The sequence below is a fragment of the Dreissena polymorpha genome, chromosome 5, assembly GCF_020536995.1.
Source record: "Dreissena polymorpha isolate Duluth1 chromosome 5, UMN_Dpol_1.0, whole genome shotgun sequence".
NCBI classification, from domain to species: domain Eukaryota; kingdom Metazoa; phylum Mollusca; class Bivalvia; order Myida; family Dreissenidae; genus Dreissena; species Dreissena polymorpha.
The window spans coordinates 86,122,584-86,145,196 of NC_068359.1; the positions used below are offsets into that span (position 1 = coordinate 86,122,584).

A 22,613-nucleotide genomic window follows, 5' to 3' on the forward strand; every position below is an offset into this window, starting at 1 on the left:
TTTATCAAATGGAATTGTATTCTAAGGTATTTGCATTTGCATTTGAGCATATTTTTGCAGATTTAAAGCATATTTTCTTGGCATTCTGAGAATGTTCTATGCTATAAAGACTTTAAGTGAATTGTGAATATTGGGGTTAAAAATTATGCTATTAATAGAAGAAAAATACATTAAAATTTAAGAATTAATCTGTGCTTTGACATTCTATTTGATTATAACAGAAATATGCTATTATCAGGTATGCTAATAAGTGGAATCCAGAAATTATCCTTCAGTCTGACAGAATTTCGTAGCCTGTCAGACCAAACATCTGACAGATTATTTTACATTTTGAGGTGTCTGACTTGGCTTCTCACTTTTGAGTCCTTGATGCTAAATGTTTTAGATTCAACACTAGTTTCCTCAACCTCACGACACCAGAGCTCCTGTGATGCAAATATACTTAAGTGGTATAGAGATTTTTTTTCCTTGCAAATTGCGTTTAGTTCCTCACTTCTGGTTAAAAACAAACCTGTTACGCTCCGATTGACTGTCAATTTAATCAGCAAACTCCAATACATATTCCTGTTTGTATTCTTGTATGAAAATGTCCACAACATATGGGCGTAGTTATATGGGGACTGAATATTCAAATACATATAGGTTAAGAAGTACAGTAAATGACATGACAAAATGCTGTTAGGACATATCATCATCCTTAATTCTAAACCAGCTATACATGACATTATTCTTAAGAGGGGCATTTCAGAATAAAGATAAAAAGATAGAAACGATTCGCAATGGAAAAATTATTTCCTGCAAATATTTTTTATCGAAATTATTTCTGTCAAGACATGTTGTACAATAGCATGCCATGGTTAAAATGAGTGTGTAATACAATGCCTAAACTCTTTCTGCAAAGTTTGGGAAGTCTGCTTTAGGGACATTTAAATGGAAGGACAGGTGAAAGGTAACTCATTATAGTGTCACCAATGTAATTATTATGCAATTTTTTCGCAGTTCAGAGCTGAAAATAACATCCCAGAACTTAATTATGCACTGCCAAGTTATTCAATAAATAGTAAATTGTAAACATTTCAATTATGAAAAATTAAACAACTTGTTCAGACACAACTCACATTTTACCTGGTGTTAGCTTTGAACAAGCTAATTGGCCTCGGTGAAAAATAATTAACATTGAAATTGAGAAAAGTCCTCGAGAACTCAGTGCCCCAGATAAGTATTTGGAAACCATTGATTTTGAAAAATAGGGTGATTCCATTCTTCATATAGAGTGAAATGAGTAATAAAAATGCATACCTTAAAATAATTGCTGATTTACTTCCGTTGATGCTGCACACTTGTATTGATTCAATAGAACTGTAAACTATCATCATAAATTTTAATAAACTGATGTTTCGTAATATCTTTAATCCTTGAAACTGTCCATGATATAAACTTTAAAAAAATGTCGACAATTTCTATCCAATGACATGCCTTTTTATACTTTTGACAGGTTTGTTAAGTCACAGACTTTCCATCATGTTTTTTGGATGTCAAATCAACTGCTGACACAGTTTCTAACAAAATCGATAACACGAATGATTCGGCACTTATTGGCCCTTGCTTTCTTGATTTGAAAAAGTTTGCGATCGGCTGATATTTTTGCACAACAATCTCGGACATCTTTCGACCTCTCTTAGCTATTTTTATTTCGCATCGTAATAGAAACTGAAAGTACAGACGCTTTACAAATACATGCATAATGAGCGACTAATTAGGTCAGATTGAAAACGCATAGCGTTTGAATAACTATGACCGTTTGCTGAGCTTGCTGAATGTAAGCGTCATCGCGTTACGATAATAATTCCAAAGAGAAAATACCTTAAATGAGCAAAGCATTTTTAATCGAAGTTTTGAATTGTTAATTTGACGAATTTGCGTAAAAGTCAAATTGGTTGCGTTTTCAATACTCGTGATATTATGTCACGTAATCGTTCATAGTTCATAGACGACACATAGTTACTAACAAGGTTCATTACTCTAAAATTACCGGTATGTAGCCTATCATTCGATATCTCGTCATGCGCGAATTGCCAAGATAACGAGTTTTGCATTAACTCCCATTTTCTCGTGCCGCGCATGGGACAAGTCGGTCCCTCTCTTTTTATGCTAATTTCTCTGCATAATACAGGATAAAATATTCAACAACACCATGTATCAGTTTCTAGTCCAATTTAATGTCTAACATACTTAATATTTTCGGTTATACAAATACAGTCTGATAGCTACATGATCGTATCTTTCTCGATCCGTACACCTCCAAGTCTAAACGCTAACTGACTGACTAATGGGGTTATTTACCCTCGGGACTTCGGTTAAAAACCATTGCCCGAGCACACTGCTTAACATAGAACTCTGCATAAAAAGCCGAAAACGGCCATAAAATGGACAGCCCGATTTACTGGGCTGTACCATTGGTATAAATATAAAACTTTGCAGTGTTGGTGCGGTGCCTTAATAAAAATCTATTGGTTTAAAAATATATAACCTTAATATGAAGCGTTAAAAAGACGCAGTGCTATACAGTGAATAGGCCTAACGCGGTTCAAAAGCGGCGTTTTAATTGGTTGATGCGCTTATATAACGATGGCGCTGATTGGCCGAAATTTCTTATTAAGGATTGCCAATAGGTCAATCCGTTTTAAAATAGATTTTCCCACGGCTGACTTTGTACTTTTAAGAAGAAGTAAACAATGATGGTTGATATGCAAAAATATAAATGAAAGAACAAGAATGAGTTAATCCAAAAGAACTTGGATTTGTTTTATAGTATTAGATTACTATGTTTTTGTTACATTACTGTTCTTATTATTAATTTATATCATTCATATAATGTTGTTATTGTATGTTATTCTTTGTATTGTTTTTTAAGGAGGAGAGAGAGAAAGAATAGCCCAATTTTTATAAGTAAAGATGGTGAAAACACACATACTGTTGTATGTGGCAGCATCATTACCAGACCCACTGTTCAGTATATACTGCAATGAGTTTGTTGGAGTCTTTAGACTTTGTGATCTGTAGTATAAAAATTTGAATCCAAATAGGACTATTTAATATATTAATTATATAAAAAGGAATACACAGATGTGTAATATGTTTGTGTAACAATATAATAATATTTGAGGGTTTTCCAGATCACAAAGTGGTTGAACATTGCCACAATATGTTTACATGCATAGTCAAGTACCATTTTTATGTGTATGTTTAAAGTTTAAACTAAACGCCAAACAACAAGATCTAATCATAAGAGAGATATGTTTATATCTAAGAACATTTATTAATAGGGATGCCAGAGCCTGATTTAACAGCTCTCAAATGTAGAGTGAAGTTGCATGTGCAAATGCAATTATATGAGAAGGAAAGGAAAAAAAAAAGAAGACAATATATGATATCACATAGAGTGTGTAACTCTCAATTATATATTAATATTGCAATTGAGTATTGAGTTGTTAAAAAATTAATGAGTACAAGTTTATGTATGTGGCTCAATGTTGAACACTTGCAGACAGGGAATATAGCCGTAATGCTCCAACATAAGACCCTGTCTGTATGGAACTTAAGGAGGATTGGGCTATGGAAAAGAGAGATCCCCCCAGAGTGGCATTAAAACAATATTTAAAAGTGGGTTTAGTAATAAACCCTTATATGTTAAGGGCAATAACTTACGTGTCTCCAAACGGTCACCTTCATAGGGCCACATAAAAATTAAGGGTAAGACAATGTACTTTACAGTTAAAAATAAGACAAAGACAGCTAAATTTGTACAAGATGTACATTATTTACAATATGTACAGGACTATATGCATATATATATTTAAAATACATGTTGCCACCCTGGAGGGTTGAAAGAAGGAGAGATTTTATGGAAGTGTAGGCCGATGTGGGTGGGGGAAAAGAAGAGCCAGCAGGGGTGGTGTCACTCAATTGTACTAAGGGAGGTAATTGTGATGATGAAGTATACAATGGTTGTTTCCCCTGGACCAGAGGGAGTGCACGGTAAATGAAAAATAGTTTGTATACTATTGAAGGAAAATTGATAATGGTAAAATGTAAAATGGTAAAAAGACCAAATATTACCTAGATACGTTAAGATAACCCAAAAAGCTCTAATCTATCCAATATTATTAGTATACTGATGATAACATTGTAGGAAATAATACTAAAGTATCATATATGGTATCCAAAATGACAATTAGACAGTAAAACCGAGGCAATTTGCTATATAAAATAGCAATTTAATATAAAAAATTAGGATATTTGCTATAAAAGTAGCAATTTTAACATGAGTTAATGCAATAATAATAAAATTAAGGCAATTTGCTATATAAAATAGCAGTTTTCACAAAAATAAGGAAATTGCTACACAAGATAGCAGTTATAATAATCCTTAATGTGCTCCAAGGTACAAGATTAGTACTTTCAGCAAGGTCGACAATACTTTGTCCTAGATAGGGCTAAATAGGTGTTTATAATGGTATAAGGCCCTGCACCGTGCACTCCAGTCCGACATGGTTCTTCGAGTTTGAAGGGGAAAGGGTGGGGTGTCAAAGAGGAAGGGAGGGGGTGCAATGCAGCCAACAATCCCAGGTTACTGGACAGCCTCGTCCTTTCTTGTAGTAAGAAATGCCATAAAACGCTAACTGTCTTGTTTCCTTCTAACATCTGGCCCGTGAAACTCAGTTATGAATCCCATTGGTCAGTGTTCTATGTGTGTTTGTTTCTAATTGGCTGAATTACAATCTGGAGAAGTCACTATTTAAGTATGCACACGTTAATGAGCGTTGTGGTACAAATAATATATAATGCAAATACAGCCTAAGGCTTGTGTCAACAGCATTGTAACCCCTTTGTTGTTAAACACACACCAGATCCAAATATTTAATCTTTTGTCAATATTTCGTACATAAAGAAAACCCAAATATTTCACCCAATTTCTCATCATTATTTGACACAACTTATCCTCTCAATTTGATTTTTATGTATTTTAGGATACAGAAAAATCTTTAAGAATGTAAGAATGGAAGGAAACGAAAACATATTAATACATACGATGTAGAAAATCAAACACGTAAACATGAAAACATCAGTGACTAAAACATATATATGATGAAAATCTGCAAATTATTAATGAAAGTTTTAACGAATGTTTCTGCTGAAATAATAAAACGTCGGAATATTTAAATAGTCAATGTCAATCACAATGAAGTTGAATGTGTCACTGGTTTGGAAAATCCAATACGAATAGTGTCCATTTTTGACATCTTCGCTGGAGGCGATGTGGCGTCTAGGTGAAGAGATGAGACGTCCGGTATGTGACATCTGGTTGTAGATGGTAACATGCAGTCGATTGAAGACGTCGGCTTCCGAATGAAGACGATGATGGTCGGTCGGAGAAGCTGTTGGTCCTCGGCTGTTGCACGATTTAGAATACTTCAAACGTTTATTATATATAGTTCTGGAGAATGTCTGCATTCATGGCTGTAGTATTATAATTAGTGTTTATGTACATGTAATAAAGGTAACCCCCATATATATATATATAAGTTCATAGACGATAAAATGTTCACCTAATATATGTACAAAGTACGCGCGATTTTCTTTCATCAAGTCCATTCATATCATCGTATCTTTAAAAATCATTTTCGACGACGCGTGAAATGTCCATTAACAGTCCACTCGTTGTATGGTACTGATGCTGGTTCAAAATTTGGATCCATGTCGACAATGTTGGATCCTAATTGAAGTCGTCTGTTACGTCATCTGATTCTCGACGGATACATCGTCGTCGAAGATATCGGTATGTCGATGACATATTCTTCTTCTTTGTCGGGGTGTTAAGATCTGATCACGATCTCAAATGCGTTATGAACGCATGTTGCTGCAGGCAAACCACGCCAACGATGTCAGGAGCGCTGCTTTTCTCCTTAACTTGTATCGCATTGGCAAATCTTATAGGGTCAATTACATGAAATGATAAACGGGCCTTTTATTTACATATTAATGGAATTTGCTATATAAGCATTCAGATTACTATTCACACCTATGATAAGATATACCCAAATAAAATTAATGTGCTAAAGGAACGCGATTCTCGTGACGCAAATTTATGATGTTTTATTTAAACTATACGCGTTTGTCTATTCAATGAAATGTATTGTGCTTTATTATGTTTTATTTACTTTGAGAACAAAAATTTACAAACAAAATCCCTTGTCTTAATGTAGGTATTCTTATAAAGAAACGAAAAAGAATAAACTACATATTCGATCAGTATCAAATTTGTAATGAATCATAGCAATATAGTTGTATCTTTTACATTATACTAATAAAAGGGACACTGCTTTGTTTTAAGGATATTTACAAACTGTATTAAAATGTTATTTATGCCTAAAATGTTGTTTACCTGAGCGCTGTAGGGCATAAGCTAGCGTTGGTTAATGTCGTTGTCAAGTGCGTTGTCATAAGCTTGTCAAGGTAAATAATACAAAATGAATATTTCCTGAGAGAAGGCGAGGCCCTGTCTGCCTATTTTGAGGGTTATTTATACCAATTTCGTTACGTACTCGACTAATTCGTGACCCACGCCTGTCATCAAGTAATGGGCGTCAAACGTGTGTATCTTGGCGTTCATAGACAGATAATGTACTTACTAATTGTTTGTATGCATTTTGCGAGTCACGATTCTTATATTTTACGCATCGGAATGTCGCGTTTTTTTTCTCTTAATGTACCTATTAATTGTTTATGTGCATTTTGAGAGTCACGATTCTTATATTTTCTGTTTGTTAAATATTACTGAAATATATCTATTATATCACCCGTTGAATTAAATATGACATTTTCATTTCATTCTAAACCCGTAAATCAATGCTTATGACGATACATTATTAAAATCGGACGATACCGTCCTCTATAATCCTGTTTTAACATATATACTACATATACATTCAAAACATATTTCTCTATATACAAAATTTTTGGGGTCTTTAAGTCTCGACATCTATCTCGCTGTATTTTGTAGTCCATTCATTTACATGTGTTCAGCCATTGTCTGAAGGCACGTGAAAATTGCTTTCTTCATTGCGTTATTTGAACGTGAAGTCTTTTTTGTCAATTTTCGTTTTTTGTGTTTTAACGCTACCGCGTCAATTTGCATCTGATCGTCTGAAGAATAATTTTCAAACCTACGTACAGGTGAGTTTTGTGAATTACCGTTATTGTAATTCATCGTATCTGATTCACTGGAGCTTGACTGTATATCCGCGAATTGTTTGTTTCTCAAATGTTTTTGCAGTTCCGCAAGTGGAATATTTTCCTCGTCGTCCGTATTATCTCTAATCTGCCGGATCTGTTGCGTAATTACAGGTAACCCATGTACTGAGTTATTTGAATCGCTATCAGAAGATAATGTGTCGTCCGCAAAGGCTAAATTTCCTTTTCTAATCGGGCGCGTTAACGGTTGATTTATCACTGGCCATTCATCGATATTTGCGTGCCTTATTTGATCAGCGTGAACTTTAATAGTTGAGTTGTCTAACTGATTCTTTATTACGTATGTTAACGGCGACTTTTGTTCGATTATACGATAATATGGCCTCCATTTACTGTCTAATTTATTTGTACGTTGAAAGTTTTTTTAGTAAACGGGGTCATTGATTTCGAATTTGATATCTTTCGTATTTTTATTCGCATAATCAGCTTGTCTACGTTTCGATTTTTGAATTTGGGCACATACCTTTTTAAATGATTTGTGTTGTTCTTCTAATATTATTTTATGATAATCTTCACCGTGATATTTACGTCTAGGCTTTAACAAGTTGTCTATTGGAAGAATAGGGTCTCTATTAAAAAGTAAGAAGAACGGTGTGTGCTTCGAAGTCTCGGATGTCGCTAAAGACATGTTTAAATGTACGTCCCATTGTTGTACATTTTCTTGAACCCGTTTTGATAGTATATTGTTCATAGTCCCATGTGAACGCTCGTTCATGCCATTAGACGCGGGATGATATATTGTCGTCTTTACGTGGTCAATGTTCATTGATTTTAATGTTTCAGTGAAAGCTGTGCTTGTGAATTCTTTTCCGTTATCAGTTATAATTCTTATAGGGCAACTATGACGGCAATAAATCTCGTTCATTAACAGGTGTATTACGCTATCAGAAGACTTATCAGGCGATGCGAAAGCTTCTATATATCCTGAGAATTGATCTACGAAACATATTATATATCTATTTCCGGAAAGCGTTTTCGGATATGGACCGCATATATCTATGGAAACAACTGAAAACGGAAACGGCGGTATTGAGGTATCCGACGATATGGGAGCTTTAATTGCTTTTAAGTTTCTACTTTGACATATAATGCACTTAGATACATAATCATTCAATTCTTTGAACATTTTAGGCCAGTAATATTTCTCTTTTAGTGTCTGAAAAAGCCTTTGAGACCCAGGATGTCCGTTTTCATCATGGTATTGCTTGACAACTGAATCAGTCAGGTGTTTAGGTACAAACAGCCTGAGAGTAGGTTCCTCATCTACGTTTGATATGTAGTGCAGTATGCCATCAACCGTTAAATATCTATCATCTTCACTCTTGTTCTGTTTCCCTAATCTTAATCTCGCTTTAATCTCAGATATATGAGGGTCTTTTTCTTGTTCTATTTGCATATTAAGCCCTGATATGTTATCATTCGACGCTGTGTCGTCGACTGGAAGTGGCCGCGGGGTAATAATATTATCAATTATTTGCCTGTGATCGATATGCGTAGAGTCAATTACATTAATTTCGCGCGTCTGGTTTTGTCCATTTATTTCCGATCCTGTCACGGCACCATTTAACGTCCTGTGTCACGTAATCGTTCATAGTTCATAGACGACACATAGTTACTAACAAGGTTCATTACTCTAAAATTACCGGTATGTAGCCTATCATTCGATATCTCGTCATGCGCGAATTGCCAAGATGACGAGTTTTGCATTAACTCCCATTTTCTCGTGCCGCGCATGGGACAAGTCGGTCCCTCTCTTTTTATGCTAATTTCTCTGCATAATACAGGATAAAATATTCAACAACACCATGTATCAGTTTCTAGTCCAATTTAATGTCTAACATACTTAATATTTTCAGTTATACAAATACAGTCTGATAGCTACATGATCGTATCTTTCTCGATCCGTACACCTCCAAGTCTAAACGCTAACTGTCTTGTTTCCCTCTAACATCTGGCCCGTGAAACTCAGTTATGAATCCCATTGGTCAGTGTTCTATGTGTGTTTGTTTCTAATTGGCTGAATTACAATCTGGAGAAGTCACTATTCAAGTATGCACACGTTAATGAGCGTTGTGGTACAAATAATAAATAATGCAAATACAGCCTAAGGCTTGTGTCAACAGCATTGTAACCCCTTTGTTGTTAAACACACACCAGATCCAAATATTTAATCTTTTGTCAATATTTCGTACATAAAGAAAACCCAAATATTTCACCCAATTTCTCATCATTATTTGACAATTATATTTGTTTGCATTTTTAAACATTTTAATATGGTGAAAGACGCAGATACGCAGCTTATCTGGGGCACTGAGAACTGGTTAACAGACATGATATTTTGGATAATTGTAAAAGTTAGGACAGTAGATATACATGTATGCATATGGGGAGAACGAGAAACGTAAACAATGTTAACCAAAAAGGCACAATCACAGGCAATCGGCACCTGTGTCGGAAGCAATTATTAAGAATCATTAAGAAAGTAAATCGATAGAAACAGAGAACCTACACTTGCGCACCCATTGATCAATTCTTATCAGTCATCGTCGTGATTTTCGCAAAAGTTTCAACAGCCGTTAGACATTTATGATCGATTTTCTTATTAAGCGAATGGCAACACTTTTTTGATCGACTAGTTTGCAGCCAAAATATAAAGCACTTACCGCGTGTCAATGTTAAACTTTAAACAGGTCGTCACATAAACTTGCAGAAGATGTGAAAAAGGCACCTTCATGGCGGCTGCCATTTTTTCCAAACAAACCAGTTTCTCACCAAATGGCAAATATAACAAGAGTTCTGATTGGCTAATGCCATAATCTAAAAATAAATGCTGGTCGAGCAGGATTTTTCTGCTCGAGCAGAAAAAATGCTGGTCGAGCAGTAAATTTGCTGCTTGAGCAGCATTTTGCTGGTCGAGCAGCATTTAAATGCTGCTCGAGCAGCATTTTTTTCTGCTCGAGCAGAAGTTAAAGTTTCGACCCCTTTGGTATCCCATATCTACATGCTTGCTTTTCATTACGGGCTGAAATAATGTAAATTAAGTTTGAAATTAGAGTTAAAACATTATAACGAATCTGACATATTTGTCAGCCGGAATAGCTCATTTGGGAGAGCGTAAGACTGAAGGTATAAACATGCTGAAATCTAAAGGCCCCCGGTTCAATCCCGGGTTCCGGCACGAACGGAACACTGTTCGGCGGCTGATAGTTTTTGTGAAACCTTAGATAATGCCCGAAAATCAACATCCTACAAGAGGCAATCCCTTTCATATTTAAATTACGCGAAATGCGCTATGCAAACGTTGTATGTAATGTGTGTCTAATCAATGTGTTCAGCATAGGCACACATGGCCTAAAGGTTTTGTGTCATATTTGTATAAACATAGTTACACTTATCTTATTGTTTTCTTGATATTTTATTAGAAAGTTATGGCACGTGTGCACAACACTTTTTTTCCTCATCGATGTATATACACCCATTAGGTTCCATGTTGAAATCGTATATATCAAAGGAGATAGAATACAAATTTACATAATGTAAAATCCAAACAAAAGGCAATAGCTCTTATTTACATGTAAGAAGGTGTATGGTTATGGTTCTTGTGCATGGCATTGCTCTTCATTAATGGCTATACACACATGGAGTTTCGTGTTGATATCACACATAGTGTCTGAGATATAGCCCTGAAAAGTTTGCGATAAACGGATGAGCTGAAGGACAGCCGGACGGACTGACTGACGAACAGACGGACAACGCCAATTCTAAATCCCCCCCCCCCTTTGGCGGGGGATAAAAAATAATCCTGGACCGAAATTGACAGTGCTAGTGTGCTCATTTTGCGTCGTTAAGAGTTTACTTGCGTCTACATGCTTGCTTTTCATTACGGGCTGAAATAATGTAAATTAAGTTTGAAATTAGAGTTAAAACATTATAACGAATCTGACATATTTGTCAGCCGGAATAGCTCAGTTGGGAGAGCGTTAGACTGAAGGTATATACATGCTGAAATCTAAAGGCCCCCGGTTCAATCCCGGGTTCCGGCACGAACGGAACACTGTTCGGCGGCTGACAGTTTTTTGTGAAACCTTAGAAAATGCCCGAAAATCAACATCCTACAAGGGGCAATCCCTTTCATATTTAAATTACGCGAAATGCGCTATGCAAACGTTGTATGTAATGTGTGTCTAATCAATGTGTTCAGCATAGGCACACATGGCCTAAAGGTTTTGTGTCATATTTGTATAAACAAAGTTACACTAATCTTATTGTTTTCTTGATATTTTATTAGAAAGTTATGGCACGTGTGCACAACACTTTTATTCCTCATCGATGTATATACACCCATTAGGTTCCATGTTGAAATCGTATATATCAAAGGAGATAGAATACAAATTTACATAATGTAAAATCCAAACAAAAGGCAATAGCTCTTATTTACATGTAAGAAGGTGTATGGTTATGGTTCTTGTGCATGGCATTACTCCTTATTAATGGCTATACACACATGGAGTTTCGTGTTGATATCACACATAGTGTCTGAGATATAGCCCTGAAAAGTTTGCGATAAACGGATGAGCTGAAGGACAGCCGGACGGACTGACTGACGAACAGACGGACAACGCCAATTCTAAATTCCTCCCCCTTTGGCGGAGGATAAAAAACAATCCTGGACCGAAATTGACAGTGCTAGTGTGCTCATTTTGCGTCGTTAAGAGTTTACTTGCGTCTACATGCTTGCTTTTCATTACGGGCTGAAATAATGTAAATTAAGTTTGAAATTAGAGTAAAAACATTATAACGAATTTGACATATTTGTCAGCCGGAATAGCTCAGTTGGGAGAGCGTTAGACTGTATGTATATACATGCTGAAATCTAAAGGCCCCCGGTTCAATCCCAGGTTCCGGCACGAACGGAACACTGTTCGGCGGCTGATAGTTTTTGTGAAACCTTAGAAAATGCCCGAAAATCAACATCCTACAAGGGGCAATCCCTTTCATATTTAAATTACGCGAAATGCGCTATGCAAACGTTGTATGTAATGTGTGTCTAATCAATGTGTTCAGCATAGACACACATGGCCTAAACGTTTTGTGTCATATTTGTATAAACATAGTTACACTAATCTTATTGTTTTCTTGATATTTTATTAGAAAGTTATGGCACGTGTGCACAACACTTTTATTCCTCATCGATGTATATACACCCATTAGGTTCCATGTTGAAATCGTATATATCAAAGGAGATAGAATACAAATTTACATAATGTAAAATCCAAACAAAAGGCAATAGCTCTTATTTACATGAGAGAAGGTGTATGGTTATGGTTCTTGTGCATGGCATTGCTCCTCATTAATGGCTATACACACATGGAGTTTCGTGTTGATATCACACATAGTGTCTGAGATATAGCCCTGAAAAGTTTGCGATAAACGGATGAGCTGAAGGACAGCCGGACGGACTGACTGACGAACAGACGGACAACGCCAATTCTAAATCCCCCCCCCCTTTGGCGGGGGATAAAAAATAATCCTGGACCGAAATTGACAGTGCTAGTGTGCTCATTTTGCGTCGTTAAGAGTTTACTTGCGTCTACATGCTTGCTTTTCATTACGGGCTGAAATAATGTAAATTAAGTTTGAAATTAGAGTTAAAACATTATAACGAATCTGACATATTTGTCAGCCGGAATAGCTCTCAACCTAACTTATAATACTGTATTTCAACATCCAATCATATTGCAAGAATCATAGTGTCAAACTATGTTTCAAACTATGATTTGACCAATGAGAACTCTCCTTTTATCCAGCTGATTCCATTCGCATTACTATTCCGCCATCTTGAAATCAGCTTGCTGATCATGATAACGACATTGTCATCTTTGTAAAACATTATTTTCACATTTGCTTATTACAATTATTTAGTTAATTATATTGTGAATTCAGCACAGTCCATATTGTAGGTAAGTGAGTTTGAGCTGCATTTCTGCGTTAGATTTGCGATATTTACTCAACTTGGACTCGTAATTTTTCTGTCAATTGTTTTCAATAAATGCGTTATTACTCGGTGTGGAATGTTAAGAATATGAAAGCATTATGTCAAAGGTTTCCTTAGTGTACTTAATTTTGTATAGATTGTTTAGCATTATAGTGGTTGTTGTCCTGTTTTAAAACCACTTCCGCCTAAACGTAAACAATAGCAAAGCCATTCAATTATTGCCGATGAAAAAAACAACAATTTTTAATGCATGCACATTTATACTCGCATAGGTAATCATGTCCAATAGTTACATATATATATATATATATATATATATATATATATATATATATATATATATATATATATATATATATATATATATATATATATATATATATATATATATATATATATAATATATCGATTGTATTTTGTCATTGATCCGTTATGATGCCAGACTGTAATTGTTTTTTATATTGTCTTTCACTGTTCCTTTTCACATTGAAGATGCATATTGGTGGCCTCTCTGACGCAATGCTGCCTCTCTGATAAGTTTTAATTAATTTATTTCGTGATAAATGTATTCATTTAATCATTGGCATGCTTAAAGTACACCATTCCCATTGTTGCGAGGAACGGCTATATGGCCTTGAATGTAATGTATTAATGAAGAGTGTCAATCGACAACTAGTAGGCTTCCCGTGCCAGAAAAGTGAGCTGATCAAGAGGCTTAACGTGCCACAACAGAAGCGAAAAAAGGCATGTTTTAATAAAATTGATGACAATTACTATATAGCGTTCATTGAACGTAAGGATTTGATCATAAAGATGATATCAATGACACTAGATATTTGACATATTAGAGAAAATCTATGTTAAAAAGTCATTAAAGTGGAATGTCAGCATGTTTGTTCCACCATCCTCAAGATCATTTCATCTTCGATAGAGTTTGTGATAAGTGTTTGGACCTGCGGAATACTGTGAACCTCTAGCAGGATATATGCTTCAACTCATGGACTATCTCTTTTTATGAACAAATGTGTTTATGGGTTTTAATTTTGATGTTCTTGCCTGTTTTGTGAATTTCCATCATCTATATTATTGTTTAAGAACAGAGAGTAACAGAGGCAGCATTTTGACACAAAGGCGACCGATATGCATCTACACCGTGCTATTATTTATGTATGTATAATTATAGAACATTAGACGTGATGCTTTTGAGGAATTATATTACAATTGAACCCCTTGATGATCCGCACCCAGAAGATGAACCCCTAATGCTCAGATAGCCGTGCTAGCCAGCACGTACTTTTGACCTTGTAACATAGAGCTTTACAAAATCACGCTGTCGTCACGAACATGTAATGTAAATAACACACCGTAAAAGCCCACTTTGAATGTTGTAAGAACTTAGGGTCCTACCCTTTCTTCAAAAAAGTTGTATTGCTATGTATATTTTGTAGTTTTTTATTATTTTGGAAATAAAATATGTTTCTCAAGTCCCAAATTTAGATTGTGTAAATGTGAGCTATTTATGTCGATATGAAAGAAAAGCTTGTTGAGGTTTTTATACCTTATTATCTGGCAAGCAAGATTAAACTATAAAAATATATACAATCTTTTATTTTATAGGTGTGTGATAGATTACGGCTATTGTTTACGTAAACAATCGTTTACTATACTTTTGAGTTTTGACTAATTAACTTTGATACAGCCAGCATATTAAGCATACTGTGGTAAATAGTTAAGTGGTGTGTAACCCAGAACTGTGAGGTGTAGTACATTTGATGATGAAAGCAAAACATTTGTGCAGTCGTTTCGGGAACGTCTCTTTTCCATTGTCTGAAATGTCTCTTTTCCATTGTCTGCAAAAAGGCAGTGAAACACAAAATTACGCAACATTTTTTTTATTCAGCAAAACAGTTCAACGCTATATAGTTTGTGCATGATGTTCAAAAGATTTAAGTTACATTTAAAAGCGAATACGTTTGTTCGTAATATGTACGGTACCGACGGACTAATACATTTAAAACAAAAAGTCTATTTTTTTAGTTCTTTCCTTCTAGAAGTCTAGCCACGGCGTGAGAAAATAATATTTCAAATTGCATTCGTTAGCACACCTCATCCTTTACCACTAAAGATTATTTTAAAATCGAATTATTGTTCTTGACTATAAATAGTCTATAGTCTTTACTAAAAGTCGAATATGGCCACAGTAAATAACACTGAAAATCGCACCATCTTTCATTTCTGAAAGTCGAATATGGCCACAGTAAATGGCTCTTAAAATGAGACCATCGTTCATTACTGCAAGTCGAATATGGCCACAGTAAATGACTCTTAAAATAACACCATCGTTCATTACTCAAAGTCGACTATGGCCACAGTAAAAATGACTCTTAAAATGACACCATCGTTCATTACTGCAAGTCGACTATGGCCACAGTAAATGACTCTTAAAATGACACCCATCGTTAATTACTACACATCGACTATGGCCACAGTAAATGACTCTTAAAATGACACCCATCGTTCATTACTACAAGTCGACTATGGCCACAGTAAATGACTATTAAAATGACACCATCGTTCATTACTGAAAGTCGACTATTGCCACAGTAAATGACTCTTAAAATCACACCATCGTTTATTTCTAAAGGTTGATTATGGCAACAGTAAATGACTCTTAAAATAACACCATCGTTCATTACTAAAAATCGACTATGGCCACGGTAAATGACTCTTATAATAACACCATCGTTCATTACTGAAAGTCGACTATGGTCACAGTAAATGACTCTTAAAATAAGACCATCGTTCATTACTGCAAGTCGACTATGGCCAAAGTAAATGACTCTTAAAATGACACCATCGTTCATTACTTCAATTCGACTATGGCCACAGTAAATGATTCATAAAATGACACCACCGTTCATTACTGGCAGTCGACTATGGCCACAGTAAATGATTATTAAAATGTCACCACTGCTCATTACTGCAAGTCGACTATGGCCACAGTAAATGACTCTTAAAATGAAACCATCGTTCATTACTGCAAGTCGACAATGGCCACAGTAAATGACTCTTAAAATGACACCATCGTTCATTACTTCAATTCGACTATGGCCACAGTAAATGACTCTTAAAATGACACCACCGTTCATTACTGGCAGTCGACTGTGGCCACAGTAAATGACTCTTAAAATGTCACTACTGCTCATTACTGCAAGTCGACTATGGCCACAGTAAATGACTCTTAAAATGACACCATCGTTCATTACTGAAAGTTGACTATGGCCACAGTATATGACACTTAAAATGACACCATTGTTCATTACTGGAAGTCGACTATGGCCACAGTATATGACTCTTAAAATAAGACCATCGTTCATTACTGCAAGTCGACTATGGCCACAGTAAATGACTCTTAAAATGACACCATCGTTCATTACTGAAAGTTGACTATGGCCACAGTATATGACACTTAAAATGACACCATTGTTCATTACTGGAAGTCGACTATGGCCACAGTATATGACTCTTAAAATAAGACCATCGTTCATTACTGCAAGTCGACTATGGCCCCAGTAAATGACTCTTAAAATGACACCATCGTCCATTACTGCAAGTCGACTATGGCCACAGTAATTGACTCTTAAAATAAGACCATCATTCATTACTGCAAGTCGACTATGGCCACAGTAAATGACTCTTAAAATGACACCATCGTTCAGTACTAAAAGTCGACTATGGCCACAGTAAATGACTCTTAAAATAACACCATCGTTCATAACTGAAAGTCAACTATGGCCACAGTAAATGACTCTTAAAATGAGACCATCGTTCATTACTGCAAATCGACTATGGCCACAGTAAATGACTCTTCAAATGACACCCATCGTTCATTACTTCAAGTCGACTATGGTCACAGTAAATGAATCTTAAAATGACACCACCGTTCATAACTGGCAGTCGACTATGGCCACAGTAAATGACCCTTAAAATGTCACTACTGTTCATTACTGCAAGTCGACTATTGCCACAGTAAATGACTCTTAAAATGACACCATCGTTCATAACTGCAAGTCGACTATGGCGACAGTAAATGACTCTTAAAATGAAACCACCGTTCATAACTGGAAGTCGACTATTGCCACAGTAAATGACTCTTTAAATGACACCACTGTTCATTACTGCAAGTCGACTATGGCCACAGTAAATGACTCTTAGAATAAAACCATCGTTCATTACTGCAAGTCGACTATGGTCACAGTAAATGACTCTTAAAAAACACCATCGTTCATTACTGGAAGTCGCATATGGCCACAGTAAATGACTCTTAAAATGACACCATCGTTCATAACTGCAAGTCGACTATGGCGACAGTAAATGACTCTTAAAATGAAACCACCGTTCATAACTGGAAGTCGACTATTGCCACAGTAAATGACTCTTTAAATGACACCACTGTTCATTACTGCAAGTCGACTATGGCCACAGTAAATGACTCTTAGAATAAAACCATCGTTCATTTCTGCAAGTCGACTATGGCAACAGTTAATGACTCTTAAAATGACACCATCGTTCATTACTGGAGATCAACTATGGCCACAGTAAATGACTCTTAAAATAACACCATCGTTCATTACTCAAAGTCGACTATGGCCACAGTAAATGACTATTAAAATGACACCATCGTTCATTACTAAAAGTCGACTATGGCCACAGTAAATGACTCTTAATATAACACCCATCGTTTATTATTACAAGTCGACTATGGCCACATTAAATGACTCTTAAAATGACGCCATCGTTCATTACTGAAAGTCGACTATGGCCACAGTAAATGACTCTTAAAATGACACCATCCTTCTTTACTAAATGTCGACTATGGCCACAGTAAATGACTCTTAAAATGACACCATCGTTCATTACTGAAAGTCGACTATAGCCACAGTAAATGACACATAAAATGACACCATCGTTCATTACTGCAAGTCGACTATGGCCACAGTATATGACTCTTAAAATAAGACCATCATTCATTACTGCAAGTCGACTATGGCCACAGTAAATAACTCTTAAAAGGAAACCACCGTTCATTACTAAAGGTCGACTATGGCCACAGTAAATGACTCTTAAAATGACACCATCGTTCAATACTAAAAGTCGACTATGGCCACAGTAAATGACTCTTAAAATAAGACCATCGTTCATTACTGCAAGTCGACAATGGCCACAGTAAATGACTCTTAAAAAGACACCATCGTTCATTACTGCAAGTCGACTATTGCCACAGTAAATGACTCTTAAAATGGAACCATCGTTCATTACTGCAAGTCGACTATGGCAACAGTTAATGACTCTTAAAATGACACCATCGTTCATTACTGGAGGTCAACTATGGCCACAGTAAATGACTCTTAAAATAACACCATCGTTCTTTACTCAAAGTCGACTATGGCCACAGTAAATCACTATTAAAATGACACCATCGTTCATTACTAAAAGTCGACTATGGCCACAGTAAATGACTCTTAAAATGACACCCATCTTTTATTATTACAAGTCGACAATGGCCACAGTAAATGCCTCCTTAAATGACGCCATCGTTCATTACTGAAAGTCGACAACGGCCACAGTAAAAGACTCTTAAAATGACACCATCGTTCATTACTAAAGGTCGACTATGGCCACAGTAAATGACTCTAAAAAATGACACCATCGTTCATTACTAAAAGTCGACTATGGCCACAGTAAATGACCTAAAATGACACCCATCGTTCATTATTACAAGTCTACTATGGCCACAGTAAATGACTCTTAAAATGACGCCATCGTTCATTACTGAAAATCGACTATGGCCACAGTAAATGACTCTTAAAATGACACCATCCTTCATTACTAAATGTCGACTATAGCCACAGTAAATGACTCTTAAAATGACATCATCGTTCATTACTGAAAGTCGACTATGGCCACAGTAAATGACACTTAAAATGACACCATCGTTCGTTACTGCAAGTCGACAATGGCCACAGTATATGACACTTAAAATAAGACCATCGTTCATTACTGCAAGTCGACTATGGCCACAGTAAATGACTCTTAAAATGAAACCACCGTTCATTACTAAAGGTCGACTATGGCCACAGTAAATTACTCTTAAAAGGACACCATCGTTTAATACTAAAAGTCGACTATGGCCACAGTAAATGACTCTTAAAATGACGCCATCGTTCATTACTGAAAGTCGACTATGGCCACAGTAAATGACTCTTAAAATGACACCATCCTTCATTACTAAATGTCGACTATAGCCACAGTAAATGACTCTTAAAATGACATCATCGTTCATTACTGCAAGTCGACTATTGCCACAGTAAATGACTCTTAAAATGACACCATCGTTCATAACTGCAAGTCGACTATGGCGACAGTAAATGACTCTTAAAATGAAACCACCGTTCATAACTGGAAGTCGACTATTGCCACAGTAAATGACTCTTAAAATGACACCACTGTTCATTACTGCAAGTCGACTATGGCCACAGTAAATGACTCTTAAAATAAAACCATCGTTCATTACTGCAAGTCGACTATGGTCACAGTAAATGACTCTTAAAAAACACCATCGTTCATTACTGGAAGTCGCATATGGCCACAGTAAATGAATCTTAAAATGGAACCATCGTTCATTTCTGCAAGTCGACTATGGCAACAGTTAATGACTCTTAAAATGACACCATCGTTCATTACTGGAGATCAACTATGGCCACAGTAAATGACTCTTAAAATAACACCATCGTTCATTACTCAAAGTCGACTATGGCCACAGTAAATGACTCTTAAAATGACACCATCGTTCATTACTAAAAGTCGACTATGGCCACAGTAAATGACTCTTAAAATGACACCCATCGTTTATTATTACAAGTCGACTATGGCCACAGTAAATGACTCTTAAAATGACGCCATCGTTCATTACTGAAAGTCGACTATGGCACAGTAAATGACTCTTAAAATGACACCATCCTTCTTTACTAAATGTCGACTATGGCCACAGTAAATGACTCTTAAAATGACACCATCGTTCATTACTGAAAGTCGACTATAGCCACAGTAAATGACACTTAAAATGACACCATCGTTCATTACTGCAAGTCGACTATGGCCACAGTATATGACTCTTAAAATAAGACCATCATTCATTACTGCAAGTCGACTATGGCCACAGTAAATAACTCTTAAAATGAAACCACCGTTCATTACTAAAGGTCGACTATGGCCACAGTAAATGACTCTTAAAATGACACCATCGTTCAATACTAAAAGTCGACTATGGCCACAGTAAATGACTCTTAAAATAAGACCATCGTTCATTACTGCAAGTCGACTATGGCCACAGTAAATGACTCTTAAAATGACACCATCGTTCATTACTGCAAGTCGACTATTGCCACAGTAAATGACTTTTAAAATGGAACCATCGTTCATTACTGCAAGTCGACTATGGCAACAGTTAATGACTCTTAAAATGACACCATCGTTCATTACTGGAGGTCAACTATGGCCACAGTAAATGACTCTTAAAATAACACCATCGTTCTTTACTCAAAGTCGACTATGGCCACAGTAAATCACTATTAAAATGACACCATCGTTCATTACTAAAAGTCGACTATGGCCACAGTAAATGACTCTTAAAATGACACCCATCGTTTATTATTACAAGTCGACTATAGCAAAAGTAAATGCCTCCTTAAATGACGCCATCGTTCATTACTGAAAGTCGACAACGGCCACAGTAAAATACTCTTAAAATGACACCATCGTTCATTACTAAAGGTCGACTATGGCCACAGTAAATGACTCTAAAAAATGACACCATCGTTCATTACTAAAAGTCGACTATGGCCACAGTAAATGACTTAAAATGACACCCATCGTTCATTATTACAAGTCTACTATGGCCACAGTAAATGACTCTTAAAATGACGCCATCGTTCATTACTGAAAGTCGACTATGGCCACAGTAAATGACTCTTAAAATGACACCATCCTTCATTACTAAATGTCGACTATAGCCACAGTAAATGACTCTTAAAAATAAAATCATCGTTCATTACTGAAAGTCGACTATGGCCACAGTAAATGACACTTAAAATGACACCATCGTTCATTACTGCAAGTCGACAATGGCCACAGTATATGACTCTTAAAATAAGACCATCGTTCATTACTGCAAGTCGACTATGGCCACAGTAAATGACTCTTAAAATGAAACCACCGTTCATTACTAAAGGTCGACTATGGCCACAGTAAATTACTCTTAAAATGACACCATCGTTTAATACTAAAAGTCGACTATGGCCACAGTAAATGACTCTTAAAATAACACCATCGTTCATTACTGAAAGTCGACTATGGCCACAGTAAATGACTCTTAAAATGACACCATCGTTCATTACTGCAAGTCGACTATGACCACAGTAAATGACTTTTAAAATAACACCATCGTTCGTTACTGAAAGTCGACTATGGCCACAGTAAATGACTCTTAAAATGTCACCACTGTTCATAACTGGAAGTCGACTATTGCCACAGTAAATGACTCTTAAAAAGACACCATTGTTCATTTCTGAAAGTCGACTATGGCCACAGTAAATGACTTTTAAAATGTCACCATCGTTCATTACTAAAAGTCGACTATGGCCACAGTAAATGACTCTTAAAATGACACCATCGTTCATTACTGCAATTCGACTATGGCCACAGTAAATGACTCTTAAAATGACACCATCCTTCATTACTAAATGTCGACTATAGCCACAGTAAATGACTCTTAAAATGACATCATCGTTCATTACTGCAAGTCGACTATTGCCACAGTAAATGACTCTTAAAATGACACCATCGTTCATAACTGCAAGTCGACTATGGCCACAGTAAATGAATCTTAAAATTACACCATCGTTCATTACTGCAAGTCGACTATGGCCACAGTAAATGGCTCTTAAAATGACACCATCGTTCATTACTGAAAGTCGACTATGGCCACAGTAAATAACCCCAATTATCTATGTTTAAGCATTAATACGAAAATGTGAATGAGATTTTGTATAAAGACAAAGGCGCTCTTATGCCATTATAAGCATTAATACAAAATTGTGAACGAGTTTTAGGCAAACCACATAGGCGCTCTTATCCGCCATATAGCCATTAATACGGAAATATGAACGAGATTTAGTCAATATACATAGGCGCTCTTTTCCCTTGATAAGCATTAATACGGAAATATGAACGACATTTTGTTAAA

General features: G+C 36.0%; 1 protein-coding gene, 1 long non-coding RNA gene and 2 other non-coding genes across 5 annotated transcripts in view; 3 read left to right on the top strand and 1 right to left on the bottom strand.

Moving 5' to 3' along the window:
• Nucleotides 1-22,613, top strand: part of LOC127881128 (uncharacterized) — a 259,967-nt gene that overhangs the window by 38,360 nt on the left and 198,994 nt on the right. The window lies entirely within an intron of this gene.
• On the bottom strand, nt 2,200-9,549 carry LOC127881143 (uncharacterized). The gene is made up of 2 exons (XR_008049928.1): nt 9,225-9,549; nt 2,200-2,299 (listed from the first exon to the last, which is right to left on the bottom strand). It is a non-coding gene; the product is annotated as an uncharacterized LOC127881143 (long non-coding RNA).
• Trnaf-gaa (transfer RNA phenylalanine (anticodon GAA)) lies at nt 11,269-11,357 on the top strand. Its single transcript is given in 2 exon segments — nt 11,269-11,305; nt 11,322-11,357. It is a non-coding gene; the product is annotated as a tRNA-Phe (tRNA).
• Trnay-gua (transfer RNA tyrosine (anticodon GUA)) lies at nt 12,133-12,221 on the top strand. The gene is given in 2 exon segments: nt 12,133-12,169; nt 12,186-12,221. It is a non-coding gene; the product is annotated as a tRNA-Tyr (tRNA).